Here is a 5,875-nt window from a genome sequence, read left to right as displayed (position 1 = left end):
CTATAACGCTTATACCGGCCATGGAATTATGGGAGCTCACAAAGCAGTGCAAGCAGCACCTGGGTGAGTCAGTCCCCGTTTGGTTGTTGGTTGCACTTGTGGGATGATGGGGCAGATAACACAGAGTTAAGCCCCACTGAGATTGCACAGCTGGCCAGCATCACCACGGTGCCCTCCCTGCGGCAGTGTTTGCAAAACGTGCCCCAGACCAACCCCCAAGCCAGTAATCAGACCCTGATTAACTGGCTCATGGCTGCTGCCCACACAGTCTGGGACAATGCAGGGGACTTGCCTGAGCATGTGAATAAGTGGACCACCTACTTGGACTTGATGCAAGTCATACGGGAAATGGGCATGCGGCAGATGATGTTTACTTTACAGTATAATAGTCCTGATGAAGAGATATTTATGGCCCGCATGAAAGACCTTATTCTTGCTAATGGCTCGCCAGGAACTTTTGGGACTATGGCTACCTTATTAGCTCCCTATACAGACCGGCCCACCCACAAGGTCACAGGGGCTTTGGCTAGACTGGGGGACGTGGAGGTCCGTCGGCAAGGCCGGACTACGCAGGCACAGGCTGTGGCCGAAAAGGGTGTGAGCCACCCCCATCCCCCGAAACGGGCTACGAAAGCCACACCTAAGGGCCAAGGTGAGGGAGGGGACCCTGTTAAGGTGAGCAGTCAGCAAATGTGGTTTGACCTGGTGGCCGCTGGGCTGGCTGAAGAGAAATTAGACAGCCAGCCCCTCGAGGTCCTCTTGGCCCTCTGGTGGAAGCTACAGCCGGAGCAAAAGTTCACCACAATGTCCCCAAAAGAACAAAAGGGGGTTGCCTGGGAGTTGCACCTAGCTGACTTCCTCCCTGACTAAGGAGTGGGCTGGGGCATCTGGTTGATGGGGGAGCCAGATGACCTGAGGCTGCATGTTGAATTCACTATATATTGGTCCCCCAGGAACATACAGCAGGTGCTGGCCCTCGAGGACACCGGGGCAGACAACATCCTCATATATGGTAATCCGGACCATTTTCAGGGCCCGAAAGAAACTATTGAGGGGTATGGTGGCCAGTACATCACGGTGCATAGAGTCTCCCTCACCCTGGGCATCGGATGTCTCCCCCGCAGGGCCTATGAGGTCTACATGTCTCCTATTGCTGAGTACATCCTTGGGGTATATGTGCTCAGGGGACTGACTGTTATGATGACTGCAGGGGAATTCTGTTTGCGGGTGCATGTGGTGAAAACGGTGGTTAGAGGACATCCCCAGCACGCACCCCTCCACCTGCCACAGGCCACCTGAGTAGTTAACATCAGACAATATCATTTCCCGGGGGGCATGAGGAGATTGGGGGTACTATTTTGAAGTTGGAGGAGGCAGGTGTCATACGGTCCACTCATAGCCCCTTCAACTCCCTGGTCTGGCCAGTATGGAAACCAGACAGTTCCTGGAGAATGACAGTGGACTACTGGGAGCTGAACAAGGTGACCCCCCTCCTCCGCTGTACGCCGCTGTTCCAAGCATCACGGAGTTGATGGATTTCCTCTCACAGAAATTGGGATGGTTCCACTATGTGGTAGATTTGGCTAACGCCTTTTTCTCCATTGAGATTGACACTGCCAGTGAAGAACAGTTTGCCTTCGCCTGGGAGGGCAGACAATGGATCTTCTAGGTGTTGCCACAAGGCTACCTGCACAGCTCAACCCTGTGCCATGGGCTGGTAGCGCAGGATTTAGCTACATGGACCAAGCCCCTGATGGTACACTTGTTTCACTATATAGATGATATAATGTTAACCTCTGATTCTCTTGCAGAGTTGGAAACTGCCGCCCACAGTCTCCGAGACGAACCTAACGGGTTGGGGGTGAGCCGTCAACGAGGACAAGGTCCAGGGCCCTGGCTACTCTGTCAAGTTCTTGGGAGTTATTTGGTCAGGTAAGACAAAAGTAATCCCCGAGGCGGTCATAGATAATATTCAAGCATACCCCTGTCCGGAGAAGGTGAGACAGTTACAGACTTACCTGGGGCTACTGGGGTTCTGGTGAACCTTCATACCACATCTGGTGATGTTAATGCAACCCTTGCACCAGTTAGTTTGCAAAGGGGAGCCCTGGGATTGGTCCCCTGAAGCCGAGCAGGTGTTCAGGGCGACAAAACGCGCCGTAGCACAGGCCCAGCCCCTAAGGGTCATTGACCCCATCCTGCTGTTTCTCCTGACTGTCCAGATGGAGGACTCTGGGTTTGGCTGGGGTCTCTGGCAGAAACAGGGCCCATGGAAGACTCCTATTGGGTTTTTGTCTGGAAGGGAGCCGAGGAACGATACTCTCTGGTGGAAAAGCAATTGACAGCAGTATATGCTGCCCTATTGACCTGTGGAAGCATCACAGGCCTGCACATGATCACAGTGCAAACAACCTATCCAGTAGAAGGTTGGCTTTGGTCCTGGGCCACAAGGCCGCAAACTGGTGTGGCGCAGATGCCAACATTAACAAAGCCTATTTAGAACAACGGGCTCAGTTCTCCACTAGTCCATTGACCCAGAAGCTACATGCTCTTTTGGGGCCCATCGCTTTCTGCTCTGGGTGAACAGAGGATCCCGTGGAAACGGGGAAGGCTCCTAGCCCCTTTGAGGAGGTCAATCCTCAGTGCTGGCTGACGCCTGGTACATAGACGGGTCTTGCCAAAGGCAGCCCTCCACATGGACGGCTGTAGCCCAAAAACCCCTCACTGACACCTTTTGGTATGACACAGGTACTGGACGCTCTAGCCAATGGGCTGAGTTGCGGGTGGTCTGGATGGTTTTGACTAATAAACCTGGCCCGGTACATGTTTGCACTGACAGATGGGCTGTATATCGGGGCCGTCCAAGAGTGGCTGATCGGCCACCACCCATTTTGGGGCAGGGACCTCCTGGAGGACATTTGGAGATGAGGCCAGAGCACGGACGCCACCGTGTACCATGCCTTGGGCCATCGGCTGTTGCAGGCGCCCAGCAATAACGCAGCTGATGCTTTGGTGTGAGTATGCTTGCTTGTGGCACCCCCAGGGTCTGCTGCCATGGCCACTTGGCTTCACAAGAAGCTAGGTCATGTGGGTGCCAGGACTATGGGGCTAGTGGCTACCCACTGGGGCTTACAGCTAATGAGAGCCGAGGCCCAGCAAGCTGCCCGTCAGTGTGCTTGGTGTGCAGAGCACCACCCCCAGAGATGGTGTCTGCCCACCTCCATGGGGTCCATACCTTGGGGGGTGCGGGCCCTACAAAAATGACAGGTGAACTATATTGGGCTGTTCCCTGCAAGAGCCCGTTATGCCATGACGGCAGTAGACAGTGCCACTGGACTGGGCTTTGCTTACCCTGTGGCCCAGGCAGACCAACAACACACGCTCCTAGCCTTGGAGCACTTGTTGGCTGCCTATGGCCGGCCCTTGCTTATTGCCAGTGATCAAGGCACCCATTTTACAGGTTCATAGGTTCAAACCTGGGCGAAGGACAATGATGTTCAATGACAACTACACGTTCCTTACCGACCTCAAGCTGCTGGTATGGTTGAATGCTTTAACGGGTTGTTGAAGGACAAGTTAAGGGTATTGGCCCCCAGGTGGAAACACAGGTACCAGTAACTGTTCACCTGTTGAACGAACAGCCACAAAACACTGATAACGCCCCCTTGGACAAGGTAACCGAGGGGCTCCCGCGACTCCTACGGGTCACGGGGACCGGGGACCTGGAAGTACAACCCAGGCTACAGGAGAGAATGGTAATCCTGTCTGCTCCATCCACGGTGGCCCCCAGTCGGATGCAGGAATGAGCCTGGCCTTGGCAGGCTCAGGTCACCCAAAAACCCTGGGTTGCCCTGCTTGAGCCCTGGGAACAGGATCTAGAGAACGACCTGGAGGTTACACCCTGGCTTCGGCGCTGGCCCTTCATGGTACAAGTGACTTTATCAGCCAAAGCAAGCAGGTCTCTCTTATGAGGGACCCCCGTGCTACGCCTTTGGCCCATACCCCTGTACATGGTGGTCCTAACTCTTGGCCCCCTACTGACGACCTACGGAGCACAGGTGAGGTACCACTGACCAGGAGCTGCCCCCCATACCGGTGTTTTCGCAGGACTAGCACGTAGCCTGTATTTTGCCGAAAGGCTGTGACTTACCCATAATGGTCTCTTTATCTGCTCTGTCATATCACCCAGGTTAGCTATCGGAAACAGCGTTCTATCCTGGGTGGATACCTTTGCTGGGGTGCACAACGCCTCGCACTGCTGGGTGTGCACAGAGCTGCCAGTGGAGACTGCTGAAGGATTGCCCTAGCGAGTCGCTCCTGCCATGGGTACCAACTGGATGGACCTCCAGCACTGGGACCAGAACAGTCCAGAGGGGAATGCTTGCTGTCGTACTGTCGAAGCCCTGTTGCGGAAACAGCACCACAACAACCCCCTTCTCCTCGACAAGATGGTGGACAATGGCTGGGGGTGGTTGGTGGGGATTCATGTGACATTGTCTAATTGTGCTTCTCTGTGTCGAACAACGACACCCCACGGTTCCCAACTGTATGGTAGGCTGGTTACCTGAGGAACTCTGCCTCAAAGTTACTTTTGTAACAGACCCTACTCGCTGGTGGGATGGATGCCTTATAGTGGGAATGACACCCATTGACTTCCTGCCAGGTGATGCTATCTGGGTTTATAGTCACCATGGCTGGCTGGCCATATTTGCCGGCCCGGTGGACGGGCCGCTGCACTTCGGGGCACCCCTTTATTCATGGGTGCCTTCTGCCCACGTTGCCCCAGAGGCTGGTCAATTGGGTCCCAGTTTACCATTGTTGATACCGGAAAAAGTGGGTGGCCTGGTGGTTTTACCCCTTAGCCATCTTGTTGCCAGGAGGTGGAGTGATAGATATAGAGCTACAGGTGAAAGCCCTTGCCCAACACATTGCCAACACTCTGAGTGTCACGCAAGCCTCTTTAGCCCTACTCCTTGATGAAACAAACTCAAATGAAAAAGGTGGTACTACAAAACAGGATGGCCCTAGACCTGTTAACAGCTGCGCAGGGGGCAACATGTGCACTCTTGCACATTAAATGCTGTGTTTACATCCCGGACCACCAACAAAAGGTACTGGAGGCCTTGCAAAAAGTAGTCACCGAGGTTTTGGTGATCCAGGCCCTGCAGGATGACCCCCTTACGCGTTGGTGGAACTCCCTTGGCCATTCATGGCAGTGGGCAGGCCTTATCTTGGCAGGTATCGCCATCAGCCTTGTGGTTCTCTGTTGCTCTATGTATTACTGTTGTGGCCTTTGTGCACAGGGACACGCTCTTTGGGTCAAGTCCCGAACAGCCACCCTGCATGGGGTGGACTGACAGGGCCCGGGCACGTTCAGGCACCCATGAGCTGCAGCCCTGGGCATGGGGCTGGGCTATCCAGATGTGTGCAGGCTGATGTACGGACCCTGACCCCGGACGTACAGACCCGGTTACATGAGCCCTTTATGTAAACATGTGCTCTCCTCCCCCAAAACCTCTATATAATGGTTGCTGATTAAAGACACTGGTTTCTCCTCATGTTGGCTCTGCGTGCCTTTTTTACTCTGGACATCTCACTGCCAAAAGCTCCCCTGCAACCCCCTGGCGACGACAGAGGGGTATAGAAATGGCTAGTGAACAGGGCTCCCTATTTCCCACTTCACCTGAGAGGAGGCTCCAGCGTGGCCCCAGATCTCACTTCTGCTTGTTCAAGTCCCTCAGTGCCAGGTCTTGCCAAGGGCCTTCCCCTGCCAAGAAGGCCTTTCCTGTCCTGGTATTGCGCAAGGCCTGCAGCTGCCTCCCTGACCAGCCCCTGGGCTGGGCAGTAGAGCTGAGGCTTTGGGAAAAGAGGAAGA

This window comes from Hipposideros armiger, unplaced genomic scaffold (genome assembly GCF_001890085.2).
Source record: "Hipposideros armiger isolate ML-2016 unplaced genomic scaffold, ASM189008v1 scaffold_89, whole genome shotgun sequence".
Classification (NCBI taxonomy): domain Eukaryota; kingdom Metazoa; phylum Chordata; class Mammalia; order Chiroptera; family Hipposideridae; genus Hipposideros; species Hipposideros armiger.
The sequence above is the reverse complement of the archived record's forward strand: the minus strand, read 5'-3'. Positions refer to the sequence as shown.